General features: G+C 34.7%; 1 long non-coding RNA gene across 1 annotated transcript in view; it reads right to left on the reverse strand.

The window, feature by feature from the left end:
* The window catches only part of LOC121466642, a 142,364-nt gene that overhangs the window by 8,852 nt on the left and 115,483 nt on the right, over positions 1-18,029 (reverse strand). The window contains exon 3 of the long non-coding RNA XR_005976785.1: positions 11,042-11,112. This is a non-coding gene — a long non-coding RNA (uncharacterized LOC121466642). The remainder of the gene's footprint in view (positions 1-11,041; positions 11,113-18,029) is intronic.

The raw sequence follows: 18,029 nt of genomic DNA on the forward strand, positions 1-18,029 counted from the left end.
TCAGGGAAGAAGCGGCTGAAAAGAGAGTCTCGGGGTGAGATTGCATATACCATTTGACCTGCCGGAATGTTTGTGTGAGATTGCCTTCACTGCCCTAAGTGATAAGAGAAGACCTTGCCTGAGAGAAGGTGGGTGTAGACCCTAGACTGTAGAAGAACGCAGTAGCTTACATAGGCATGCATCTTGTTTTCTCTGTTCCTGGCTGTGGATGTGAGGTGACACTTGAAGTCCTTGTCACCATGGTTTCCCAGAATATAGCCTGAAATTGAGAGTGCAAAAACCCTTTCTCACCCAAGCTGATTTTTGTCAAAACATTTTAACAGCACAGTGAAAATGAAATAAACAAAATGAAAATGTCACAATGAAATTTGTGTTTTCATAAGGTATATCGATTAATATTATACAAAATCACAAGCAGAAGACAATCAGGCAGAGAAAGAAATATTGTTACAAAAAGAAACTTTCAAATATTGATGTGCCACTTAATAAAAAAAAATCAAATAATAAATGTACCACAACAAATAAGTTTTTTCTCAATATATTGGTGATGTGAACTATAGACAATCAATTCCATCATTTACTTGACAAGAGTACAAACCAAGCAGAAAAATAAACAGCCTGAACACACTGAATTTTGATCATATATTCACCATGCGTGGAAACTGATTGCATTGGTGTGTTTAAAGACGTCTTGGTTAGTCAGTACTTGCCCACTACTCAATACTGACATAGAGACGACACTTGGAAGCCTAAAGAAAAGAAAAAGAAAAACCCATATGGAACAGAGTTCTCGAAGGGGGCACATTGTTATTAACACTGTTCAAAAATAAATTTAAGACAATAACGAATAGATAATATTATCCTGTAGTAACTTGGAGGAATGTTCGAATTCAGAATCACTGTCTAAAGTACTTAGTTGCAAAACTAAAATATTAACTACGACAAAAAGAACACATAACCACCTAATAGTATCATTAAAACTAACAGAGCCATGGGGGTCTTAGAGCATTTCACAAAGAGAATAAAAATCCACAGAGTAAGAGATCCAGAATTTAATAGAAATAGAAGCCTAAAAAAATAAATGGGATTAAGAGCAAATCCAACTCCTGATTGAAAAAACTTCTGTCAAAATATTTTTAAGAAATACTAAACACTCAGAACATAAATAGGATATATTTTTAAAAAATTATTTACTGACCCATTTTAGTGAAACCAGTGACTGCTAAGAAACTTCGAAAACCACAAGAGGGAAAGCTAATGGAACTTCACCAAGATCAAATATTAGCTTCTCTCTAGAAAGAGTAAAGAGAGTGCAGAATGTACTGGAATAGAATGTCCACAGAGAAAGACAGTCAGTAACAACGTCTGTATCAAGAAAATCATTCTCTAAAATGGAGATAAGATAATGACTTTTTTAGATAGATGAAGCTTAAGACAATTTGCTTTTATCAAGTGTGTCTAAAAATGATATTGATGGGGGAACTCTAAGATAAAAAATCCACACTAGATGGTGAGGGAAATTGAAGAGACAAATGACACAGCACACAGGAGATCTCATGATAAATTGAAAAAGATGGTGCAAATGTGGAATTTTTTTATCTTTTTTTTCTATTCACTATCAGATAATATTTATAAGTGACAATAAAGCATGTTTAGTTTAGAGTAGGTGTTTTATAAAAGTTTAATTATGCATAAAAATAATATAATGAAGAAAATAGATGATAGTGAAAAAGTTTCCTGTCCAACATAGACTTATCTCAAAGGAACATTTAAGTGACACAGATACATGCATAATATTTTACTTAATTAACAAAGGCTGAAAATGTTGCATGGAAAACATATGCTAATGAAATGATATCACGGAAGTGAGAAGGGACTAAATGGTTCTAAAAGGGTAGTATTTGATACATGCAAACCAATGGCAAAAAGACACAAACCAAGCTACCTTAGTCATTGTAAAGATAGTGGTTTAAGAACTTCACCAACTGACAGATTATTATACATAAAATAACACAAAAATCAAAAATGCCCAAATTACAACATGTCCAATCTTTAGCGAGAAAGAGTATTTCTTCACTAAAGCCAAATTCTTAAGAGAGTAATATTCATTAGTACCAAATATTTACATTGTATTAAATAAGAACTCAAGGACAATGACACTGGGTTTTGATCCTACTCCATGTACTGGCTTTGCCGGAACCTAGTCTGTTTGGGTCCTCACCTTCCTAGACCTGGATGGAGGGGGGAGGACCTTGGACTTCCCACAGGGCAGGGAACCCTTGGGGGGAAGAAGGAAATGGGAGGAGGTGAAGATTTGTAATAATAATAATAATAAATAATTTTGTCAAATAAAAATGAAGAATCTTGTTCACATTTGACATCAAGACTGCTGAAGTCTTATTCATAATGAAACATTAGCAATTATTGCATCCAATAAAGAGATTGTTTACATATAACTCTAATAGATTCTCAAAATTTATAATCTTAATTTGACCAAATTTTGATCAGTTGTTACTGCTATTAATTCAAGAGGAAATATTTTGTTATCTGTTCCTGGTGAAGAACATGGAATGTTACCCTGTCTTCTTACCCATGTTCCCAAATCAGTGACTTCCCAGCAGATGTATACTATTGATAGTTTTTCAGACAGACAAAGAGAAAATAAATCATCTTTATCATGGCATCTGTACGTTGTATCTAGTGTCTTTAAATGTATTTTGTACTTTCTTAATAAAGCAAAGAGCACCATCCCCTTGCATTTATAGTCAGTAAGTCATTTCAGGAAGGTATTATGCTATGTAACCTGATGAAAATTAAATCTCTATTCCCATGATAACCAAGAAGAAAAAAACACATTTTTGGCCTTTAAAACTTCCCAGTGCCCAAGAGCACAGACAAAAATGTTAGCATGCAACTTCCTTTCCTTCTGAAGACTCCCTTTATTAGTAACCACTAATTTTGAAAATATTATTTCTCTCTGGAAATTCATCTTCCTTGTGCATCATTGTTGTGATGATGTATGCCTAAAACTTTCAGGATATTGCTTTATTCCAGGAAATTCTCAAGAGAAGAGGTATCGTTTCATCAAATAAATTTTGTAATTTTGGAAACAGATACATTTTGCCAATCTATTGAGTGTTTCTGCGTATGATTGCTTTGCACCTGTGTGAAATGATCATTAAGGCAGCATGCATTCTGAGAGAATTACAGAGTATGCTTCCCTTCTAATTATGTTACCTTCATTTATTTATTTACAAAACTCGCTTAGAACATTGTCCTTGTAACAAGGAGCACAGGTCATGAATTTCTGTATCTTCCCAGTGACATGTAAGCCAACAGTTAAAAAGAGAGTTTGCTATCCCATTTATCAGGAATATTCTTATTCTCTATGAGACAGCTGAAAAATGTAAAGCCACGCTAGAATAACAATTATCACAAATAAAACAGCACACATTAGCACATCACGTGTGATCTGAAAAATTCCACAAAAATTTAACACGTGTATATACACATGAAAATTGTATGAATGGAATTACAAGAATGATACTTTGTGACATTTACAATATAGGGTTGTAATCCTCTTTACATTAAACAACAATCTCCAGCAGTTTAAAAAGAAAAAAAAATAAAGGAGAAAGTGAACTTCCTATTAATTTTTGTAATTATGTATTTTTATGTCTCAGTCATCCTCAGAGTTCAACAGAATTTTTGTGATGACAGTTACTAAAAGTGACAAATTAGTCTAAGAAAAGTAAGAAAAAGTTAGTATCTTAACTGTTGGGATGTACAGTAACCCTAGAACAGACAGGGTAATTTTTAGTCCATATGCATCAAGATATCAACCTAGTTCATTGATCCTTAGATGTAATTTTTCCTCAACACTGTTCCGCATGGATTGATAAGCATCTATCTCAATATTTCAGCTAATAAAAACAGATTGATTTGAAAAAGAATGGTGGCTCAGACATGGAAGGTTTACTTACTATTACTCATTTATTTATTTATTGTACTTTTGAGATTCTCTCACCATTCAGTGTCTTCTTTACATTGGGAAAATTTTCTTCGAAGTCGTATATGGCAGACTTTAAATGCAGGAGGGTAGAGGACTCTGGGGAATGTAGATTACAGACTACCAGGTTGAAGAGAGCAGATGCCACACCATTGCACCTGTATTGAGGCCCCTAGTTGTGTCGCTCTTGAGAATTTGTTGCTATTCATGCTTCTCAATAGTTTCCAGTGTGTGTGTGTGTGTGTGTGTGTGTGTGTGTGCGTGTGTTACTCAGAATCATCTTCTACTCTGCATTTTCTTTTTCTGAATTGTTTGACCCCTCCTACACATTGAGTGTGTAGAATGTATAGAATCTTTGGTTTTACATTTATATAGCAGTATTTATCTGTCATCTCTGTAAGTCTCAGTGTGTTCTGTATCTTAAGAGATTACATCTCCAAGATAATTCCTTATAGATTACATATAAGGGCCACTGGCAAGATCTCTGTCATTTTCTGGCACACAACTGTCTTAAACTGTGTGAGACACTAGCAAGATACAAGAGTAGAAAAAGAAATATCAAGGTTTCAATTTCAGTGATTTCTTTAATAGTAAAAATACCATATGAGGAATCATGTTCTTCCTCATAGAAAAACTGCTCTTGAAGGTGACTATATCTATAGTGCCAAACTTACCCTCTGATGATAAAAGCATTCTGTCAGCAATTTTCTTATGAACTTGAATAAAGTGTTTTTCAAAAGACTATTTTATTAAATATCTGATTGTTGTAATAGGAGCGGCGGGGCTGCATCCCCAGCACCCGGCTGCCCGCATGGCTAGCTTATGCCCCGAAATAATTAGACGGAAACTGTATTCTTTTAAACACTACCTGGCCCATTAGTTCCAGCCTCTTATTGGCTAGGTCTTACATACTGATCTAACCCATTTCTAATATTCTGTGTAACACCACGAGCTGGCTTACCAGGAAAGATCTTAAGCTGCGTCTGTTTGAGTGGGAGAATCATGGCGACTGACCTGACTCAGCTTCTTTCTCCCAGCCTTCTGTTTTGTCTGATGCTGTTATAATTCTATTATTTTTGATGAACCTTTGAAACATTTGATGCCACTTATAAAATAAGCTGAAAAAAATGAAAGAGCTGATTGTGGATAGCTGTGTAGAATATGAATCTATTTTGAATACCCAGAAAAAACAAAAGTGGAATATATATTAAAAGATAAACATCAAAATATTTTCTATTTCCATGAAATATGAAGCTGTTGGAATATAATTTACTAGAACACCCCCACTATTTGTTTCATTTTTCATCAGAAAAAGATCTTTCACTTGAATGAAAGGAGTTGGAAAAAATATGAGATGGGATGAGGAAGAGTCGGGGTCCAGTCTCAACGGGTTCATACATTCCAGAGTAGGGACATGTGTATTGGATAAATTATGTAGGAAAAACAGAGATACAAAATAAATACAGAGACATAGGGGAAGAACAGGAGGGTGATCCAGTGAATATTGAATACTGAATAAACCCACATCTATTTTCCATATGATTATATACCCCAATCCAAAAGGGGGGAACAAAGCAAAAGTCAACTTTAACACAACACAAAGGACAACCAGGACAATACTTGCTTCAATTCGAGACATCAAGCCACCATTTCCTGTGTTAAGCATTCAGATGTTTTGGGTAGGATATGCAGTGAATAAAACTGAGATCAAGTGTTCTGTAGACAGCCACTCCCTGAGTCAAACCTCCTAGTTTTAAATGAAGAAGCAGGAATAGGAATGAATTCTCTAAACTTTGGTCAAGGTACAACAGATCCACCTCTTTGGGCCATCTTAATCAAAATACCAAGTAACTAACCACAGCAAAGGTCAAGATATCTTGCTTGTAGCCCCACCTTAAGTCAGATATATTGTCAATAAGTTTGAAGAGCAAGAGTAGGCTCAAACTCTCTGACATTTAGTCAAGGTTGAGCAGACCCACATCTTTGGGCCCCCAAAGAAAAGCTGAAAATTAAGGGATGTTCTTGTGTTTGTGTATAAACCTCTCTGCTGGTGGTAACCAGCATATTAGTAGGAATTGGTAAATAGACTACATTGTATTCATTTTCTGTTCTTCCATTTTTGAAGCTAAATGCTAAGTCATATACTATCACAATAGAAAACATATTCACTTGTAAAAAATCCTCCGACTCTCTTTGTTGTTAGCCACAATTCCCACTGATATTTAATGGAGTCTTGCAAAGTTTGTTACCGGAATATCCAGTTGGTGGTGTGTTGGACAGAATGGATTATTGGTTGTATACTTCCCCTAAATGCTCATCAAGTAGAGGAACATTAGATGAAGTCCTCTATGGATGAAGTTTACAATGAAAAAACATAGGTGAACACTGAATGGTTATTGGAGCATGTATTTAATTACTTAATTTGATTGAGGAGTGTGATTGTATCAGCCTGCCACTGCCGAAGATTTTTTATCATATAGAACAATAGAACTATAAATATGGTCTACAAACTAATGTTAATCACTGAGGTACTTATCCTTGGCTTAGCTTGGAATAGGATCAGTAAATAAACATTTGGAAACATGGTAATTCTTTATTACTCAAGCCTCTATTTCTTTAAAACGTGTTAACTGGCTTGACGGATTAAAAAAAAAAATGATGCTCATAAATGCATTGCTGAAGATGCTGTACCTAAAACATCCCCGTTCCTTGGCAAATCCACAGTAAGATCAGTTTCAACTTCTTTTCTCTGCTGTGGACACTGGAGCTGATCCAAGGCTTGTGTACGTTCCCGTTTTACTGCAGAGGGATCAAGAATGTCTGATGTGCAGCCAACACAAATTACTGCAATGAACTTTAGTTAGCTCACTTATTCCTTTGAATTTCATTTTTCTGGGAATATAGTTTACGAAGCAATAAGAATATCTCTCTAATGTGGAAAAGTTTCTGAGAACCTAAATGAGGATCTTTTCATGCACAAAAGACAGACAAAGTGTTGTTACATAAGGTGGCCAAATATAGTGAAAGTTTCATGAATCATAGAGGCTTAGAAGTTCTGATTCAAAATGTCTTTTTAATTTTTTTTTATTTTTATTGACCTCTACAATCTCTGCTCCCCTTCCTCTATTTTTAATCTTAAGTTTTTTTTTAAAAAAGCCTAGCATACATTTTTAAAATATTGTGACTTAATTCTAGGACCTCAGATAGTCTATAAAGTAATTTAAAGTTTTTTTTCTAAACTAACTATAGACAGCCTTACATGAGAAAGATTGTATGCTTTTCTGCAATAAATCATTCAGTGGTCAATATATGTGAATTTTGCTCATTGCTTATACCCAAAGTGTGAAATTTTCTTTGGGAAAAACCTAATATTTCACTAAGCATTGTGAATTTAGGGCAGAATTCTTGGGGGAAATGAGTGTATTAAAATGTTGCTGTAGAAAAATGCTACCAAAAAAGATACGAACCAAAGAAAATAACGTTAAGATCCAAAGCCAACCATGGCATAAAACAAATTATGAAAGCTTCAAGGTCTGGTTAAGAAAATTCAATGACCAATAAGAGATCTGTGTCTACGGAGGGTGTATGTACTATCTGTGGCATTCACAGACTTAGACTAAAATTTTGTATTGTTTATTAATCGCATCGTATTTGTGTACTTCAAATGTGTTAGCTATTCATTAGAGATAGTAATTACCTTATTTTTAAAATGTGACCATAGAATATAAGTAAGTTGTCATTATGGAAACTTTAAAATTACTATTATCTTTTTATATGAAAATGAGACAAGAAACAGCATATAGACATACAGAATATGTATTTGACTTTTATGCAAAAGGTATAAATTGCCAAGAGTTGAAAGAGCTAGCAAATGATAAGTTAAGATTTGTAACACAAATCTCTACATTGGATTCCATTTTCATCACATATTTTTGGATCAGGACAAAACTCATAGTGGAGTAAATGCATTGTGTGTTCCAATGTCCATGAGTTTTCATAATTTCTGTGAGTCACCTAATGAGGCGAAATGTTGTTTCTCTTGTTTTCTCAAGAATCACTCAAATTGGCAGCAGCAAGGAGGCCTTTACATGCCCGACGCACAGGATTTGCTTGCAGAGCTGTGTACTGGCAAAATGTTGTTTCATGCAGTAGATTAATTTTCCAGATGTTCAAAACAGTATTAGGCATTGTGTTATATACCAGAGCTACAACACAATAACAAGCCTCCTCTAAAGTGATACTCCAGAAGCAATATAGAGTGTCCATAATAAAGATGCAGTACAACAAATGTCATGAGATTTTTGATTAGGTGTCACCGTAGCACAAAATAGTTGAACAGTTAAGAAAGAATGATCAATTCCTGAAATACAACTTAAAATGTGAGTATCAATACTGAAAGCAAGGTCTTTCATTACTTGCAGGATTCAAAGTATAATTAAATTAAAGATGAAGTTATGGAGACTAGAAATAGTATGTTTTGTTATAAGCACAATTGACTGATTTTATATCACTTTATATAAGTTTATAAACTTTATTCATATTGTTAGATAATTTGTTTAATCAGAGTACTCAAAGTACTGCAAGGTAATCTATCAAATTATCATTTGGAACATTTAGAGTGCATTGCAATTTCCTTCTTTCAAAAGATCTTTCCGTTTTAATTTATAAAATGTTATTGGGGAATAGTGAAACACTTCTATGGATAAAGAACTTGCTATGGCAAGAATGAGGACCAGAGGACCGATTAACCCTAGTAAGGTAGTATGACATGACATCCTATTTGTAATTCCAATATTCCAATATTCAAGTGGAAGGCACGATCTGGCTAGTTGAACTTAAACTCAACCGTTCACAGGCATGTTCACACACACACATGCCCAAGCATCCCATCCATAAACAGGCAAGAGTCTATACACATGTGAACAGACATACACAGATCCATTTGCACACAACACAGTAAAATACACAGAAATAAACTAAAAATAAAAAGTAAAATCCCATTATACAATGGTTATAAAAGATCAATGAAATTGGGGTTCTGTTTTCTGTTTCTTCTCTCTATAAAGCTAGATGTTCTTATTCTTCATATATAAATCATAGTTGATATTTTCTTCATATACTTTTTAATTAAAAGTTTATACTTTTACTATATATGTCATGCATAAGTACACTTATTTTTTAAATCTGCTTACTTTTAAAGAAAAAACAAACTCCAGGTTAAATTATTTTCTATGAAATTCATCTGAAACCTAAGTTCTAGGTGGTGAAAATGATGTATTAGTATATGAATGTGATTTTTATTAATATTCATTTGAGTGTAATAAACACTTTTACATTTATCTATGAGATTCTCCTATATATCACTATACCTATGGCAACTATTAAGCACTGGCCTAAGTCTACACAGAGTATTTGAACTGAGGTCACTAATTTACCTAATTCTCAACTGAAGTTTAAACAATGCACTTTCTACCCTTAAAAAAGAAAGGCAAATTACTATCTCCTAATTATACATAACAATTAGAGACAAGACTGAGTAAAATATTAAGGAATCTTTATCCATTTCAGAATATGCATGATCTTTATTTGATGGAATAAATTGATTAAAATGTTAGCTTAAATAAAATGCCTTTCTTCTATTCTGGATACAGTCTCTTTAAAGCTAGAAGCTGTATTTCACTCGACTTATCCGTAATTGATGTGCTATAAGAGACCATTCTTAGATACCTACTCTGTCAGTTGAGGGCCATTTATTTGTTAAGTAATTGCACTCCTCACTCTGATGTAATTTGTTTCCTCTGGGCTCGATGACACCTACACTAAATTAGACTGTGCTTTCTCATTCTAAAGGAGATAGTTGAATAGTTGAGATTACCTTTCTATGTCATTATAGGTAAATTAGACAAATTAATGATCAAAATTTATTTAGGGTACACAACAAAATTAACACAAACAGGAAAATAGAATACTAGAATTCAGAACTTAAGATGCTGGTAAGCACACTTAGAAGGAAACAACATAGAATTATTATGTTAGCTCTTTATGTTACACAGAATAAAATTTAGGCAAGGTAGAATTTACACGCTTCCTAATTTTTAATTGCAAAATAAATCAAATGTTTCTTGATGATGAATGTAAGATATTAAATGCTGTAGTGATTATATTTGGTTAGTTTCTTGTAACTAAAATATATCTTAAAATATATATATATTTTTTCCATAGTATCAATGTATTTGGATCTGGGTATGCTGGTGGCAGATAGGCAAGGCCAGTCTTTCATATGTACCCAACTTTTAATGCTGGCCTTAATTCCAACGTCTTTATATACCTCATTTCTTCCAGACACCACTCTCTTTTTTTAAATTTTTATATTGGGAACACAGGATATATTTAAATGTAAAATATATCTTATAATTACTTGTACACTTTTTGTTTGAGCACCATGATCTTCATGCTAATCATTATTTTGATTTATTGAAGAAGTGCTTCAATCCTGTGTTCCCAATATAAAATTTATGAATTCCAGAATTTTGTGCTCCATGTTATTATGAAATTCTAAATAATCTTAGTTTCTGTTTCCAAAACATTGCTGAATAAAGCTGTAACACTATTACCATAGAGACTCATAACAAGTAGTAGCTAAAACAAGCATGACCAGATAAACCCCTTTTAATTTATTGGATACTTAACTGTTCATTGATGAGTTTAGCAAGCCATCTTGATTTGAAAGAATCATATATGGTCATTTTGGACAGAAAGAACTAATGGTGGACCTATTGTGTTGATTAGATTCCAGGCCTAAAGAAAGTTTGAAGGAGAACTGAGAACACGTCAAAGAATGATGAGACAGATTTGATGCTGCTCTGTCAACTGCACATTTCTCACTACACAGTGCAATGTGTACACCAAGACAAAGAGAGTAAACTGAGGCAGTTTGTCTACTCAAATTAATTAAAGATTTGCATTTTCATAAATATTTCTGAGTCATACCTCTCTGCGATATAAAAATAAGTAGCTGGTATGGTAACTCACATGTGTAATCACACCGAATCAGGAGGATGTACAAAGTGATTTCTAGACCAGCTTAGGCTACAGAGAAATCCCTGTTAAAAAAAAAAAACAGAATGGCTATTTAGTCATAAATAATAATATTTGCTTGCTTATTTCATATATTATTGTGACTATCATATCAGATGATAGAAAGAACTGTACATTGATAAGGTTTTATAATATTTTCATTTTGTGGCATAATAACTATAAGAAATTTCAAACATCTAGGTAATTATTTAATGTAGTCTCAAAGTTAAAGCTATGCAATTGGATGGGATAGCCCTTAGGGTGGGTAGCAGATGTTTCTCTGGAAAAAAATAAATCATGCCAAAAAGTGAAACATACAGAAAATCATGACGTATGTCCAATGTCAAAAGTTGTACTAGATGCTTTATTTGCTCAGTTATAAATGTAGTCATATAAAGATCTGTTTTGCATACATTTGTGAGGATTCTACTAATGAGAAATTGGTATTTTATGCATCTTGCTTTCCCTGTAATTATTTATGTGTTTTGATTTAAGTGTTAGTCTTAATCATACAGTCACCCTGAACAAATAGCTTCTTACTGACTCTCAGTATGACCACAATGAAAGACGGGGGATTTTTTGCAACAGTCACAGTAAAATATGTCATATTTTTAGGACTTTTTCTTCATATTACATGACAAGGGATCTCAAGAATGAAAGCAAGATATAAGTCAAAACCTCTGCAGTAATTTATTATTATTATTATTATTATTATTATTATTATTATTATTATTATACAAACCACTACTGGATAATTCTGGTCCAGGCTAAAATGGACTAACTTGTAGATGAGTAGAGTAGCAAATTTCTCTTTTTTTTTTAAATAAATCAAAACCAAAAATGAGTGTTTAATGGCATTGGAAAGCCAAGACAACCAGGATGTGAGGAAACAGGAAACCATTAAAAGGGAAGCTCATTAAAGAGAGTTAAACAGCTGTGTGCTTCCCACCTTGGGCCAATTGGTAACACTGGTGTTGTGCTGGGCAAGCAGCCAAGTTATTCTGCAAAAGCAGCTAAACTGCAGAGGAGCTAGTCAGGGAAAGATTGAAAACCCCAGGATCCGCAAAACATCAGGGCCTGAAAGCTCAAACACAGGGAACCATAATGTGCTGAGCCTAAGACCATGCCCTTATTTGTAGATTTTTGAAAAGGTCAAGTCAAAATACACTTTGGAAAGGGGATGTAGCTCAAGAAGTATAGCACTTCCCTAACACACAAAAGTCCTGATTTGATGCCCAATACCATATAAAACCAGATGTGCTAGTACATACCTTCAACTTCTGCTCTCTGAAAGTAGTATCAGAAGTTCAATGACATTTGCTATTACACGCTGAGTTTAAAGCCAGTCTGGTCTACAAAGATCTTTGTCTCAATAAAAGCAGGAACTAATGAAGAAGCAAGAGAAATCACATGCATTCCCAAACACTTATACTCAGGAAACACAGGTCTTCTACAAATTCAAAACCATGAATCTAAAAGTCACGGTTCTAAACTCAACATTAAAAAAGTAAACCAGGAAAATATCTCAGCTGCCAAATATCTTAAAAGAACTCAAGCAGTTTATTAGTTATTTGCCTTTTGAAAGTTAAAGTTGCCATAAGATTTCATTAAATGCCAATTTTAGGAAATGTTGAGAAAATAACTGAGGATATTTTCTTAGGAAAAAGCTTAGAACTTTTCAGAGTGTGTAATTGGCATGCCTACTCCACAAACCTGCTCAGCAGTTACTCCTGAAGACTGCCATATCCATTTCTTATAACCTAGTGACTTTGGTCCTAGATGTAAAACATACTCAACAAAGACGTGTGTGTGTGTGTGTGTGTGTGTGTGTGTGTGTGTGTGTGTGTGTGTGAGAGAGAGAGAGAGAGAGAGAGAGAGAGAGAGAGAGAGAGAGAGAGAGGTGGGGGGTAAATATAAGATAGATAGATAGATGAGAGAGAGAGAGAGAGAGAGAGAGAGAGAGAGAGAGAGAGAGATAGGTGATGGAAAGAGAAAGAGATGAGAGAGACAATGTGTATGTGAGTATATGATAAAATCTATAACAATTTAATAGCACAATACTTAGGAAAGTCATAAGATATAAAGAATGTAAAAATCTACCAAGAATTTATCAGAAGAATACTTTGGCATTTATTTGTAGATCTCGAATGTAATTGATCTGGTTATGAGTAGACTTTTTGATCTTGGAAATATTTTTAATTTTTATGGTTATGAGTGAAGAGAAGAGAACATTGTTACAGAGAAAAAAATCATGGAACATCTGATTTTCATATACCAATTACCATAGCAAATGTACCTAATTTAAAATGTCAATTCTACTACAGATAAGACATAATATGAAAAACAAATCATTGCACAGGGAAACAAATCAATAAATGAGTCTTCCCTCTACATCAGGCATCAATTGATTCCATAATATGGCTTAGCAAATAAACCAATCACAAAGAGTACATATTTCTTTGCCCCATTTATGCTTGTAAACAAAACCTATTAATTTTTTATTTTGGCATGGAACTAATTTCCTCTGAGGTAGAATTTTGATTGAAGGTGTGCTGATATTTTTCTGTTTAGATCTGAGCACTAATACCATGAGAATATCTGAATTATGACATTTTTTTAAACTGGGTGATATGCCATGCAGTAACATAATTTACTTGACGATTTATTTTATTACTACCACATTACACATAAGATATTTAAAACAACATCATGCTTATTTGTATATGTGTGTATGTATGTGCACATGTGTGAAAGAGATTTGGATTTCCAAAAGGCAACTCCAATTTCCAAAAACATTAAATATAATTACTTGAAGTAAGATGAGATAATTTATACACATGCTGTTTTTATTTCCTAGATAATTGTGCTTATGTCTCTCTGTGTATCTGGGAGCGATGTTTTTTTTTTTTTTGGTGACTGTGTGAGAGACTGCATGCATGATTGCATGTGCATAAGATATTGCTAAGGAGGTCTACTCAGTACAATTGCTTTTAAAAAAATAATTTCTATTTCCTATATTTGCTTTTTTATCCTCTTCCAAAGGCAAGTTCCTTTCATTTTTCTTCATTTTTTGAAAAGTAACTTAGCTTCCACAAGAATAATAGAATAGACAGCAAATCAGGATACCATACAGTGAAATACCATGGCAACAGTTACTTTGACCGTGGGCAAATCTGCCCAAGCTTGTCAAATTCAGTGTCTCCAAATTGCCATCAGAAATATTAGCACTGAAAGGGGAGTATTATTCCATCCTGTTTTATATTTAGATAAGACATGTAACTTCTAATATTAAACCAGAAAGAAATTACATACTTAAGAGGTAATTGTACCTATAGTAAATATTGAATATAAAACATCTTATAATTTTTTCAACCACTTTATCATAACAGCATATGTACATTGTGTTTTATGTAGCTTAGTGCAAGTAGGTAAATGAAACAGATTTTTTTGCTCACATGTATTCACTATCACACTGGACAAAGCAAAGATGAAAGAAACTGAACTCAGACTGGCAGCTGAGCCTGCAAGTCATCTGCTAAAAAAAAAAAAAAAGGTGTGCATTGTGATAAACTTTAGTGTTCAGTTCCTTAAGTTCCATATAATTAGATATGTTCTCCTGTTGGTTATATTTACCTCTTTACTCAAAAAAGGAGGTTTAAAGGATAGCTGGTAGATAAGAGAGATTTCGTTGACATAAAATAGAAGACAGGAAATACAGGAAAAAGTAGAGTACCCAAAACAAAGCAAGCTATATTGTAAGGAGGAAAGGAGAGAATGATGAAGATGCAGTTGTTGAGCAACAATAGAAGACATCACATAATGAATAGTATGTCAGTTTCTCTTGCAAATGAATTAAATGCTGGCACGTGTTGCTTTACTTTAAATAATACATTAGCTCAATATTTTCCTTTAATGAAATTTTGTAGTCTTTGTCCCTTTTTTTCTGAATCTGTGTATGACTTGGTGAATTGGACTGGCATGAATCCAATTAATAAGATAGAAGGAGACAAAGAACTCGACCCTATACAAGTGTCAGCGCAATCTGTTATATTCTTTCATGAAGAGATATTTCTGCTTATGAACCAATTTTTAGAACTGTATTTCTAACATCCCACCCACTAGAAACTAACAGAATGCTTATCTTACTGACTCTGTGCACTGTTTGTTGCTAGAAACAATGCAAAGTTAGCTTTGGAAGTGGCCTGTATATGCTGAAGTTACCGTTGGAATTCTGGGGGATAAAAATTAGCTGAGTACAGTATAGATTTATATGTTGAAATACCAGCTGTAGTTGTGGTGCCTTGAAACTGCACTGTTTTCCATGTACTTGCATATTTTTTTTCTTTTTTATTATTATTTTTATTGAGCTCTACATTTTTCTCTGCGCCCCTCCCTATCTCTCCCCTCCCCTTCAACCCTCTCCCAAGGTTCCCAATCTCCCAATTTACTCAGGAGATATTGTCTTTTTCTTTTTGAGCACTAGATTTCCAGGGTGTTGGACTGTTTAGGGGATGCTGTGGGACTCTCAGATTTGACTTAGATTGGATAGAAAGAGCTCACCAAGGGCATGCCATGTCCCTAACTCAGGTACAGCCATGATATGTAGAGCTGCTGCCGCATTGTTCCAAACAGTATAAAGGGCCCTCAACCCCTTCCTGTTGTGGACTGGGGAATTCTAAAATGATGAACCAAAAAATATCTACACTTAACAAATTTCTGTTAAGTATTTTGTCTCTAATATGAGAAATGTGACCAATTTAGGTGTTCTGAAGTAAGGTTCATAGGCAATAGTAACTTAACAGTTACTATTCGATGCACAAGGAATCATTTGAGTCAAACTGAGCCTTACCTTGGGGCAACAGGAATGAATTAATTGAATAGCAAATTTCTAGAAATGTTACCAACATACAGAGATCAGAAGAGGGTTAAATATAAAACTCCAGCCAGTCTTCTGTTAAGGGAAGGCACAATCCAAACATTTTTAGCATTGAGTAAAAGAGGTTGAACTTTGTCACAAAAGCAGTAATGCAATATTTATGGAGGCATTCTTATAGGCTATGAGTTGATTATACATCGGTCTAGAAATTGTCTTTTTAAAAGATGGAATATAACAGTGAGACATAGAAAATTCACTTACATTTGAATTAAATAAAGAAGATAGAAAGAGTGACTAGGCCCTGAAAGGGTAGGGTCAAAGGAGTCCTACCCATTTGTGACACTGTTTAAATATGATTTCTGAATATATTTTATGATGTGAGTGTGACTCATACCTGACATTCTTATTTCATTTGAAAGAACTATCTAGAATCACAGAATGAATTCTCTATGCCTTATTTTCAATTGGTCTGGTGCCAGGCTACTTTGCTTTTTACATTCCTTTCCCTTCCAGGTAGTTGTGATTCCTTCACGGTGATATCGATCATCCACACATGACAGCAGTGACAGACTGTGAGCACATGGGTATCTTTCTATGTAACCAAAATATTAATAGAAGTGATCAGTAGTAGAAATTGGATTCTCTGTCAAAAACCAAGCCAAAAGCATGCTGTGACAGGACAGGGATAGGCATCCACCAAAAGATTGTGATGAAAATGCAGACATCTCAAATTTACAACTGAGCAGCATACCACAAAGGAGCAAACAGAAGAACAAGCATCCCAGTTGACTACCACACTGATGTAGGTGGGTCTTCTGTCTATGCGTTACTTTCATTGGTTAATAAAGAAACTGCCTTGGCCTTTTGATAGGCCAGCCCTTAGGTGGGTGGAGTAGACAGAACAGAATTCTGGAAGAAAGAAAGCAGAGTCAGGCAGTCACCATGATTCTCCAACCCGAGATGGATGTAGGTTAGGATCTTTCCCGGTAAGCCACCACCTCGTGGTGCTACACACATTAAGAGAAATGGGTTAACCAAGATGTGAAAATTACCCAGTAAGAGGCTAGTGCTAATGGGCCAGGCAGTTTTTAAATGAATACAATTTGTGTGTTGTTATTTCGGGTGTAAAGATAACCATGCAGGAGCCAGGCAGGACGAAAAGCAGGCCTGCTTGCTTCATCACTACACAACACACCACACCTAGTTTGTTGAGATAGAGTGTCTAACTAAAGCTGAGCCTAGAGCTCACCAAACTGTTAGGGTGGAAGGACAGCACAACCTTGGCCTCCTCCTGGTCATCTAAGAGCACTCAGGTCTCAGGTGAAACACTGATATGCAAAGCTCATAAAGTGGATTCTGATGATCCAAAGCCAGGGCATCAGCACTGAGAAGGAAACACTTTATCCACTGAAGCACCTCTGCAGCCCTGAGACATGTATTGTGAGACTGTAGTTTCAATGAACTATACAATTTAATACTTAACTTTAATGAATTAGTATAATAATTGACCTTCCCATCTGGGCGGTGGTGGCACAACCTTTAATCCCAACACTCAGGAGGCAGAAGCAGGCAGATCTATGTGAGTTCATTGCCAGCCTGATCCACAAGAACTAGTTCCAGAACAGGCTCCAAAGCTACAGAAAAAACCCTATCTTGAAAAACCAACAGTATTTTCCATACTAATCTTTTCTTATTATTGTTGCAAGGAGTTGCTTGTTTGTCCTGGCTGCCCAGAACTGAAATAATCACACAGACACTGTACTCATTAAATCACAGCTTGGGCCATTCACTCTAGCTTATTATTTGGCTAACTCCTACATCTAAATTTAATCCATTTCTTTTACTCAGTGTATCACCACGAGGTCGTGGCTTACCAGCAAAGTTTCAGCACATTTATCTCCAGAAGTGGATCATGGCGTCTCTCTGATCCTACCCTTCTTTCTCCCAGCATTCATCCAATCCTCCCCACCTACCTATGTTCTGCCCTATCAACAGGCCAAGGCAGTTTATTTTTTCATTAATGGTAATCACAGCACACAGAGGGGACTCACACATCATATCATTTAT

The sequence above is a fragment of the Microtus oregoni genome, unplaced genomic scaffold, assembly GCF_018167655.1.
Source record: "Microtus oregoni isolate MIOR12 unplaced genomic scaffold, Mior012 000033F_ref0000390, whole genome shotgun sequence".
In the NCBI taxonomy this organism is placed as follows: domain Eukaryota; kingdom Metazoa; phylum Chordata; class Mammalia; order Rodentia; family Cricetidae; genus Microtus; species Microtus oregoni.